Consider the following 12,031-nt stretch of genomic DNA (forward strand, 5'->3'; position numbering starts at 1 on the left):
GTGAGCATGATGGAACTTACTAGCGCCAAGCAATGGAAGGATGAACGTGCAATTGATTACATCAACAGATGGCGTTCGTTGAGTCTCGATTGCAAAGATCGACTCTCAGAAGTATCTGCGGTGGAAATGTGCATCCAAGGTATGCACTTTGATTTGCTATATATTTTACAGGGAATCAAGCCCCGTACGTTTGAAGAGCTGGCTACGCGAGCACACGACATGGAGTTGAGTATAGCTAGCCATAAAGGGAAGAAGGAGTCAATTGTTGACCAAAGAAAAGACAAGGTCTTCGGAAGCAAGTTTGATAAGACACCGAAGAAGCCTACAAAAGAATCGATGGCCGTTAACATTGCCCCAGTCAAAATCTCTACACGAGATAAGGAGGTTATGAAAGTAGAGCCAACTCGCACCTACGACAGAACAAAGCGTTCGTTGAAGGAATGGCAACAAAAGACATATCCTTTCCCAGATTCTGACGTGGCAGGCATGTTGGAAGATCTACTTGAGAAGAAGGTGATAGAGCTCCCAGAATGTAAGCGACCCGAGGAAATGCATCGTGTTAAGGATCCGAAATACTGCAGGTACCATCGGCTCGTTAGTCACCCAGTGGAGAAATGCTTTGTTCTGAAAGATTTAATAATGAATCTTGCCAAGCAAGGAAGGATTGAGCTAGATGTCGACGATGTTGCTGAGGTAAACTGCACTACCATCGTGTTTGGTTCATTCGAGCCTGCCCCGTTGCCTTCTCTTCCAATGAAAGCACCATATCAGCTCTCGAGGAAGCCATGCATGAGTTCAAAGTTAGAGAAAGTGAAGCCAATCCAGAAAGCAAGTCTCGCACCTGTTGTTACTCCTAAAGTTGATTCAGTTGTCGATGACGAGGGATGGATACTTGTCACTCGAAGGAAGGCACGCAAGAGCCCATCACCAAATTTACCTATCACGCAAGCAAAATGCAAGCAATCACAAGAAAGTCGTCAGCATCTCGAGAAAGGTGGGACGAGATTTGTCAAAGGAAAGGGCAGTCCTTCCTTTCAAAAACCCCATGGTGTGGTTTCACCAACAAGAGTCTTTCCCAAAAGAGGCGACGAACAAGAAAAGGTGAGAGCTGCCCACATGACAACAAGCTATGAAATTACTTCGAAGGATTCTGCCAAGGCTGAGTCAAGCACGGTCAATGCGAGCCAAAAGTCAGAAGAGAACGAGGTGTTGAAGCAGCTAGAAGACCTACCCTTGCACTTTAGCATCTCTGATCTACTACAATTGCCAAAATCGACAAGATGTGCTTTGGTACAGTTGTTGATCGACATAGGCAAGAACTCCGTAGAGATTAACAAGGTGAAACAGAAGGAATGCGTCACGTGTATTGCAGATTGTGACGCCATCCACTTTACGGATGAAGACCTTCAGTTAGGCTCTAAGCCGCACAATAGACCTCTCTTTGTGACGGGGTACATGCGAGATCAAAAGCTAAACCGCATGCTTGTAGACGGAGGGTCCGCTGTAAACATCATGCCTAGGTCGACTATGAAGCAGCTGGGCATTAATGTGGAAGAGTTGTCTCGAAGCCGTCTCATGATTCAAGGCTTCAACCAAGGGGGGCAAAGAGCCATAGGCATGATCAGAGTAGACATGACAATTGGAGAATTGAAGTCGAACACTTTGTTCCACGTGATCGATGCGAAGACCTCCTACAATTTATTGTTAGGACGACCGTGGGTTCATGAAAATGGTGTCGTCCCCTCCACTCTTCATCAATGCTTCAAGTTCTACGATGGCGGAGTAAAAACAGTAGCAGGTGATACTAAACCATTCACGGAAGCTGAATCTTACTTTGCGGATTCCAAGTTTTACATGGATGATGAAACAGTAAGGGAAGTTCTCCCAATTGGGGTACCCTCTACAGGGAAGACTATAGAAGTGCGTAATAAAGAAGTGGAACCCAGCATGGCAAGAAATTGCAACGAGGAACCACATAAAGTTTCGTTAGAAACTAAAGTGACAGCTGCAAAGAACAAAGTCAATTCCTCTGCTCCAGTCCTTCGTTACGTGCCAAGGTCTAGGCGAAAAGAAGGGGAATCTCCTTTTGTGGAGGCAAATGAGCAAGAACGTCCGCGAAAACTAGATGAGAAGGACGTAGAGTTGCTAAAAGAAACATCAACCATACCGTTGACAAAGTTGAGCAACGCAACACCTACCAAGCAGTCGCTAAAGGGATTTGTCAAACCGATTCAAGGCAAGACAGAACATGGTACCCTTCCTGACAAAAGGACAAAGGAAGGATTTGACCCTAACGCTTACAAGTTGCTGGCAAAGGCTGGATATGACTTCGGATCGTCAAGCAAAGAAGGTGATCAAGTCATCCCTGGTAAGAAGGTGCATGAGCTTAATGAATCTCAAAGGAGGTTGAGAGAGCAAGGATGTGCAGCTGACCCTACTAAAGCAGGTCTTGGTTTTGTACCAGGCAAACCAGTCAAGATATCGGGAAGAAGAAAAGTTGCAAAGGCAAGCACTCAACACATTAGTGTCGAAGTAATAGAAGAAGAGACTCAGGAATCTAAATCTACCTCTCGCGTTTCTGCACTTGATCGTATTCGTCCTAATTCTCAAGCTGCGGTGCCTGAACAAGTTGATGAGTTGGCGCCCCGAGTTTCTGTATTTGATCGTGTTGATACGTCAACAAGCCGAGTCTCAGTTTTCAACCGTATCACCCAAACGACCACTCGAGCTTCCGTGTTCAATAGGTTGTCATCTTCCGATGAAGGAAATAAGAAATCTGAGTCAGTCCCTCGAAAGTCGGCACTTGAGAGGATACAAGCACCCAAAGAGCAACAAAAGCAAAAGAGAAAGATGATCGACGACCAAGGAAACGACAAAGAGATCCGAAGTCTCATCCCATCACGCATGAAGCGACGCTCTGTGTTAGAGGTGAGCTCAAGTGAACAACTCAAAGTGAAGGAGCACACCATCGTACTCACTGGTCAAGTTGGAACGAGTAATGTTGATGGCAATGGCGAGGATGAGATTGTTCAGTTTGCCTATCATATCACAATAGCAGAAGCAGAGGCTTTTGAAGAAGATGACCATGATCATTCCGAGGATGAAGTAGATGAAGCTCCTCCAGAACTTGAAAACGGGGGGCAAGCTACTGTCGATGAGCTTAAAGAGCTCAATTTAGGAACTGAGGAGGATCCAAGACCTGTCTTCGTGAGCGCTTCCTTGAGTCCTGAAGAAGAAAAGGAATACCATGATCTGCTGCTTGAATATAAAGACGTCTTTGCATGGACGTACAAAGAAATGCCTGGCCTTGACCCAAAGGTAGCGGTTCATCGTCTCGCAGTTAAACCTGAGGCTCGACCGATCAAGCAAACCCAACGACGCTTTCGGACAGAACTTCTTCCTCAAATTGAAGCTGAAGTTGATAAGTTGATTGCTGCCGGTTTCATCAGAGAGGTTCAATATCCTAAGTGGATTGCAAACATTGTTCCTGTCAAGAAGAAGAACGGACAACTCCGTGTATGTGTGGACTTTCGCGACTTAAATGACGCGTGTCCAAAAGACGACTTCCCTTTGCCCATCATTGAACTCATGGTGGATGCAACAACAGGGCATGAAGCTTTATCATTCATGGATGGGTCGTCAGGATACAATCAAATAAGGATGGCCTTAGAAGATGAAGAGCTTACTGCATTCCGCACTCCCAAAGGCATTTATTGCTACAAAGTTATGCCATTCGGGTTGAAAAATGCTGGTGCAACATATCAACGTGCCATGCAGAAAATCTTCGGAGACATGCTTCACAGATACGTGGAATGTTATGTCGACGATTTAGTGGTCAAGTCAAAAAGGAGGACAGATCACTTACAAGACCTAAGAAGGGTGTTCGATAGACTCCGCAAGTACCAACTCAAGATGAATCCTCTCAAATGTGCTTTTGGCGTCAGTTCAGGCAAGTTTCTTGGATTCATTGTGAAACATCGTGGCATTGAAGTGGACCAGTCAAAGATTAAGGCCATTCAGGACATGCCTGAGCCAAGAAATCTACGCGAGTTAAAAAGTCTCCAAGGACAACTCGCCTTTATTAGACGATTCATATCGAACCTCGCAGGCCGTTGTCAGCCTTTTAGTCGACTGCTGAAGAAGGATGTGCCTTTCGTATGGGATGAAGCTTGCCATAACGCCTTTGAAAGCATAAAGAAGTACTTGGCAAGCCCTCCAGTGTTAGGTGCACCCATCCTTGGGAAGCCGCTTATCCTCTACATTGCTGCTCAAGAGCGATCACTCGGAGCACTCCTAGCCCAAGAAAATGAAGAAAGGAAGGAGAAAGCGTTGTATTACTTGAGTCGAACTCTCACAGGGCCAGAATTGAACTATCCACCGATAGAGAAAATCTGTCTCGCTCTCGTCTTCGCCATCCAAAAGTTAAGACATTACATGCAAGCGTACACAGTGCATCTAGTGGCACGAGCTGACCCAGTCAAGTTTGTTATGTCGCAACCAGTCTTGACAGGGAGAATGGCAAAATGGGCGCTACTCCTCAATCAGTATGAGATCATCTACATACCGGCCAAAGCGGTTAAAGGACAAGCATTAGCTGATTTCCTAGCAGACCATCCTATCCCCGCGGATTGGGAGATTTCAGATGACTTGCCAGATGAAGAGGTCTTTAACACAGAGGTTTTCCCTGCTTGGCAAATGTTCTTTGATGGGTCTTCTAGGGCAGATGGGGCAGGAGCTGGTGTGGTCTTCATTTCTCCGCAAAAGCAAATATTGCCTTATGCCTTTACTCTTAGTAAACTATGTTCCAATAATGTTGCTGAGTACCAAGCGCTAATTATGGGACTACAAACCGCAGCTGAAATGAAAATCTCAAATCTAGAGGTGTATGGAGATTCGAAGTTAGTAGTTGATCAATTACTAACTATCTATGAAGTGAAGAAAGAGGATTTAGTTCCTTATTTTCAGCTTGCCACGCAACTCTTAAAGGGTTTTGATGCTGTCACACTAATGCATGTGCCAAGAAAAGAAAATCAAGTGGCAGACGCTTTGGCCAACTTAGCAGCGGCTTTGGCATTGTCAGAAGATGAAGTCATACACCTTCCAGTCTGCCAATGGTGGGTCGTACCGACAATCTCTGAGCTTTGGCATGAAGACTCCAATGTTGTCTCTGTTTACTTGATCGATGTTGATGACTGGAGATACCCGTTGATTGATTACCTCAAGCGAAATAAGCTTTCTGATGACCCAAAGCAACGCTCGGACATAAGACGAAGAGTACCACGCTTCTTCTACTACAAGGAGACTCTTTATCGACGATCATTCGATGGATTGCTCCTTAGATGTCTGGGGAAAGAGGAAGCTGCTAAGGCTATGGAGGAAGCTCATTCAGGAGTATGCGGAGCTCACCAGTCAGGTCCTAAGCTCCATTTTCAAGTAAAAAGGATGGGTTACTATTGGCCCACCATGGTTAAAGATTGCATGGAGTATGCACAAAGGTGTCAAGCTTGCCAGTTTCATGCAAACTTCATCCATCAACCACCAGAGCCGTTGCATCCAACAATTGCTTCCTACCCCTTCGATGTGTGGGGACTTGATGCTGTTGGGCCAATAACTCCAAAATCCTCCGCTGGTCACTCATACATTCTAGCAGCTACAGATTCCTTTTCAAAGTGGGCAGAGGCGGTGCCGCTTAGGGAAATAAAGAAAGAAAATGTTGTAGACTTTATCAAAGGGAATATCATTCAACGATATGGTGTTCCGCGCTGCATCATCACAGACAATGCCAAGTACTTTTCCAATAGTGCCATGGAGAAACTCTGTGAGAAATATCACTTCAAGCTGCACTTTTCTTCTATGTACAATGCCCCCGCTAACGGATTGGCTGAGGCATTCAACAAGACATTGTGTAATATTTTGAAGAAGGTTGTCAGCAAAACAAAAAGGGATTGGCATGAAAGAATGGGCGAAGCGCTCTGGGCCTATAGAACGACATATAGAACTCCCACAAAAGCTACACCTTACTCCCTTGTATATGGTGTTGAAGCGGTCTTACCCTTGGAGAAACAAATTCCATCTCTGAGGATTGCTTTGCAAGACGGACTGACTGATGAAGAGAATGCCAAGTTGCGCCTTCAAGAGTTGGAAGCCTTAGATGAAAAGAGACTTGACGCGCAACAACACTTGGAATGCTATCAAGCTCGAATGTCACTAGCTTTCAACAAAGGAGTTCGACCTCGATCCTTTCAAGTTGGTGACCTAGTGCTTGCCGTGCGCAGACCTATCATCATGACACACAAGACTGGTCCAAAGTTTCAGTCAAAGTGGGATGGACCTTATGTAGTCCGCGAAGTCTACACCAATGGAGCCTACAAAATTGTGGCTGAAGATGGCCTGAGAATTGGCCCCATAAATGGAAAGTTCCTGAAGAGGTACTATGCTTGAAGAAAGTAAGAAGACGCTCCTAGCTAGCACGAGCCTAAACTGCACATGGCACAACAAAAAAAAAAAAAAAAAAAAAAAAAAAAAAGAGTCCGTTGAGTTGAAAACCCGAAAGGGCGGCTCAAGCAAAAAAAGGACCAACAAAAAAAAAAATTCATTTCATCCATAAACCCTTGAACTACGTGATGACTTGATTCCTTCATTTGGAGGATACGTAGGCAGCTTGGGAATAACAATCTCAAGTTCAGTCACATAAAATAAAAATAAAGGGTTTGTTTACCATTCATAAAGTAATAAATTGAAAAGTACTTTATTTTCATAATAAGTTATGACTGTCAAAGTTTGACTTATTACAAGTAATAAAGGAAAGTGAAAACAAATCATCATAGACTACAAAGTGGAGAACAGCTCTTCACACCCAAGTCAAACCCTTGAAGCTATTGCGGTGGTTCTCAAAAGTATCTCGCAATGATTTTGTCGTCTCAAGCTCTGCAGTGGTCACCTCGGGGGTCTCTTGGATTTGAGTCTTTTCTTTCTCTAGGTCGACAAGTTTCTTCTCCTGTAGTAGAAGTCTCTCGTCTAGTAAAGTCACTGTTTGCTCCAATTTTTGTTGCTCCTCCTTTAATTTCTCCAAAGATTTGAGTGCAGATTGACGATGATCAGAGTCAGCTTGACGAATTGAAGTGACCTTCGTAATTTCTGACTCTGTGTCAGCCAGACGTTGAATACGTGTGCCTGGAGTAGCCTTGCGTGAACAAGAAAGTCGTGCCAGGTTGTATTGGTCAGCACTATTCAACAATCCTTCAACTTTTCCCCTTACGGATGAAGGATCAATCCCATAATGGCTAAGCTCAGCTATCAACTTGTCAAGTTCCCCCTTGCTGGAAAGAATGGTCTTGGAGGAGTGCTTCATTATCATATCTTCAATTTGTTCACAAACTACAGTAGCAGCTTGTTGACGAATATCACGAAGTCTTTGGCTGGCATCTATAATAGCAGCTCCACCAAGAGAGGCCTCAGAAAAGGCTATGGTGTTCAGAGGCTTAGGAGGATGCACCATGGTAAGTGGACCTGTACATATATCATTAGTTAAAAAGAAGGGGCTTAAAGTGCAACGAAAATACACAAGAGTTAAGAATTGTACCTGTAGGGTCAATTTGCTGTGAGTCATTCTTTGCATTGGATTTTCCTTTCGTGGGTAAAGTGTAAGCCTCAAGTTCCGCTGCAGAAGGAACACGTATAGGGTCTGAAGAGGCGTCATCGTTCCCCCAAAGTGAATGACCATCAATCTCTGCACCCTGAAAAGATGGGAAAAGAACAATTCAAGTTCCAAAAAAGACCATACAAAAAAAAAAATCCGACCCAAGTCCAAAAAAAGGGGTTACCTCATTATATGGCAACATCGGTTGTGAAGAAATTGGAACGTCACCAAGAAAGTCAGAATTCAGTGTAAACTCAGCATTGGGATCGCAATAGGTAGGGCCAAGACTGGTGTCAGTTTTCCGACGCTTAAAGTGCACCTCACTATTATTGCTACTACTGCTCCTACTACGCCTTCTTTCTTGGATTGCTGGTCTTTTCAGTTTAAGTTGACGGACCAAAGAGACGTGAGAATCTAAAGAGTCTACATCATCTTCTAGAAAGTCGACCGGGTGAGCCTGACGGTCGCTATCCGGGGGCAAAGCCTTATTAGGAGGCACAGGGACGTTGGTGCTACATTCAACTTCACAAGGACTCACATTTTTGTGATGAGGCGGTGTTGCACGGGAGACATTCTTGTCTTCTTTGGCTTTCAAAGTCCTGTGCGGTGGTCTACTAGTAGGCGCTACTTTCGTTGTCTTCACTGGTGTAGAACGGTACACTTTAGACCACCAATCAACGTAGTCTCGGGTAACCATATACTCTGTGACGGCACTTTGGGTAGGCAATGTTACCACGCACTTGGTGTTCCTTCTGGTGCAAGAATCCCAATGCTTATAAATCAAAGCCAATACGCTGGTGCGAATGTCATTCTTAAGGCTGCCAGGAATATCTTGGACATAACCAAACTGTCGACTGAATCGATGTGGACTGTATGGCTGAATAACCCGTCGGTTATCCTGTCTGAGAGAAAGATACCCGGAACGAAGGCTGATGAGATATATGAGGTCTAAATGGGAGATGCTATCGCGGTTGATAATCACCCTACTCTCCGAAAATACCCTGGCAAATGCACCCATCCTCACATTGTCACATGAGTTGAACAAAGAAAGAGCTTGTGAGTCTCCAAAATTCTTAGCTGAAAAGGAACCGGAGAAGCGGACCATACGGGGCCTTAGGTCGTTGGGAAGTGGAGATTGAAAGTGGGTGCCGAAGTACTCTGCTATCCATGCATAAATATAATGAAAAGGAAGAGCAGCCGAGCAATTACCTGGATCGCTGGAAACAGAAATCTCGTTCAAACCTTGATAGATGCTGGCCAGTACTGGTACCGCTAGGCAAAATTGTACACCCTGTGACATTTTGCTTGCAACTTTGAAAACTCCCGGACGAATCAAACCAGTGTCGTCTCTAGGTAAAACAAACAGGCACAACCAACAAGCAAGAAAGGCAGCCAAATAGGTGGGCTCTATGTCTTCACCCTCCATGCCTAAGTCATCAAATGTTGCGCGGTCTGCAGAAGTTCGTTGTCGGATCTCGGGGATCTTGCCAGATGGATTAAACGCATCTTGGGGCGGATCTCTTTTGTTCCTTTGGCTTTTGTTCGGAGGCCTCTTATAGCGCAAAGCTCCTCTATACCAATATCGTATCCATGAGGTTATCTTCACTTTCTGCCCTTGACCTTCCTTGCAAAGCTTATGGTAGGCGAGAAACAAATAGCGGCAGCTTTGTTGACTCCCTTTGCTCGTTGCAGAAAGCTCTTCAGCAGTTGGAACCACCTCATCATAAAACCGTCCAACAATGGGCAAACCTCCGAGTTGGTCCAAATCCCAAAGGGAGATGGACATTTCTCCTCTAGATGTGTGGAGGGTATTCGTCGCAGGGCACCAGTATGCGCAGAAGGCCCGTATGACAGGTGCAACACGGTCATAGCTGAACAGTGAGGCGAATATAGCTCGATAGAGGCCAGTCTCCCGGATAAGCTTGCCATTCCTGCTTAAAATATCTTCTACCCATTCCCAGTAGAACTCTGTGTAAGAAAACCCGCCATTTGCTCGAAATGCATTGCTCCACTGCACTGAACTATTGCATATGCGATCGTTGAGAAGTGTGAATGGGGTCTGAGGAGTGTTCTGATCATGATGCGAGGACTTCAGCAACAGTACATGCGAGTTTTGTTGGTCTCTTCCAGATCTCGGTTGTCGAAACATAGCCAGCTGGCGAGGTACCACATGAGTCCACTGGAGGATGTGTGCTGAAGGGTCATAAGGAGGGACATCGATTGCTTGAGGCCCAGTCAACGATGGGTGCACTTGCAGAGTAGTGCCGTCACTTTGAGTATCCTCCGGATCTTCGAGGATGGTGAATGTCCCTTTCTTGAAGCACTTGAAGAAAGTCATGGCCACAAAAAGACGGGAAGCGCGATCGCGAGTGCCTGACGATGTACGCGAAGCCTAATCGCTTTTGGTGGACCCTACCACGCACAAATGTGGAGGAATCCAAGCGTTTAGGACGTCCGCGTTCTTCTCTCCGTGAGCCGCCAAATACGCGAAGCCTAACCGCTTTTGGTGGACCCTACCACGCACAAATGTGGAGGAATCCAAGCGTTTAGGACGTCCGCGTTCTTCTCTTTGACGTCGATAAACACGCAAAGCCTAACTGCTTTTGGCGGACCCTGCCACGCACAAAAATGGAGGAGTCCAAGCACTTAGGTCGTCTGCGTTCTTCAATTGTCGCCAAAACCCTGAAAAAAAACAAGCAATATACATACAAAATTGTGTGACATAAAAAAAGTGGGGTATGAAAAGAAAGAGAAAAAATATATATATGTTCAAAAAAAAAAAAAAAGAAGAAGAAGTAACGATGCCATGGCATGTGAAGAGAACAATTAGAAGAACATATGGATAACTCATGCTTTTGTTGTAATAAAAAAAAATCATGCTATGGGCTGTAGTGTTGCACATGCATATAATTATAATTCTATATGTACTATGTCAGAAGGTGCACAAGATGTGTGAAAGAAATAATAAATAAAGGTTAATAAGCAGCCTACCTTGCAGCTACCAAAAAGCTCGCGTCCAATCAAGGCCCCAGGAGAAGCAAACACACCAGAAGCAGCAAAGCAGGAGTGAGGGTCTTTCAATTATCACTAAAGCCCTGAGAAGGAAAAAATATATATTTAAACTTTGTTTTTAGAATGCACGTCCGAAGAAAAAAACAAGGGGCGCTAACGTCAGCAAGACAAAAAGCACATGGGGGCATTTATGTATATATATTGTCAGAACTCCACATTTGAACAAGGATTGATGAAGATCAAGGTATCTAAAAAAAAGAAGGGGGCAATGAGATCATGGCACATGACAGAGCTGGATTTAAAAAAAAAAAAAAAAAAAAGAAATCATGCTTTGACTGATGCTTTGAACTCGGGAATCATGCTTTCCCTTGAACTCAGACCAAAAAAAAAAAAAAAAGAATCATGCTTCTGGATGTTATCGAAAAAAAAAAAAAAAAAAAAAAAATTAGCGTAAACGACAGACTAGGTGTGGAGGATGTTCACTATTATTTCTCTGTTTGGGTCGAAAGAAGGAAGGAAATTGGAAATATATTGAATACGGTTTGGTTGATCATCTGTCTGATTGGGTCGCTATTATTTCTCTGTCTGATTATCCTTGATTTCCTAGTCTACGGTTTGGCTAACAAATAGTCTTCCTATCCCAAAAGTTATTTTCTTTTCCTTTGCTACTGTCAAACAGTCAAAGTTTCATGTGAAAAAAATATCATGCTTGGCTGCACGTGCATATATGTATGAATATGGCTATATTAAAGAAAATGAATAGAGGGAAAGGACAATTCATGGAATTATGTCGGAAGGAGCATGCATATATAAAGGATGAATCATGGTGGATATCATGTCAGAAGTGGAACATGGAATCATGGATAATTCAATAGCAGAAAGGCATGACACATATAAAAGAACTAATAAAAAAGACTAATTAATAAAGGAAGATCAGCAGGCCTACCAACCTCTACCAACAGCTGGCGTCAGATCAAGGTTGCTCGCGTCAGATCAAGGTTGTCTTTTGGTTCTTTACTGCAGTAGCAACAGCAGCTCCTGTCAGAAATATAGAAAGACAAAGTCAATACAAGCCAATGGTTGTCTCAATTATTAATGAAAAAACGCGTAAAGACAAATAACCTTAATTGTTTGATGGTCTTCTGCCACACCAAAGACAAGAGGCAAGGAAGTTGAGAGTTGGCAGCCGAGTCTAGAGTATTGAAGATGACAGGTTTGACAATCAAGTCTGAGGAGGCCTTATTTATATTGAAAAGCTAGAGTAAATTTCCTAGTTGGGACTAGGAAAATATGGCAGAAATCCTGAATTTTCTGCTATATATGGCGTCAAGTTAGATTAATTGCTGAAATCAGGGTATATTATATTAATTTGCGCCAATA

Source organism: Rosa rugosa, chromosome 1, assembly GCF_958449725.1.
Source record: "Rosa rugosa chromosome 1, drRosRugo1.1, whole genome shotgun sequence".
NCBI classification, from domain to species: Eukaryota; Viridiplantae; Streptophyta; class Magnoliopsida; order Rosales; family Rosaceae; genus Rosa; species Rosa rugosa.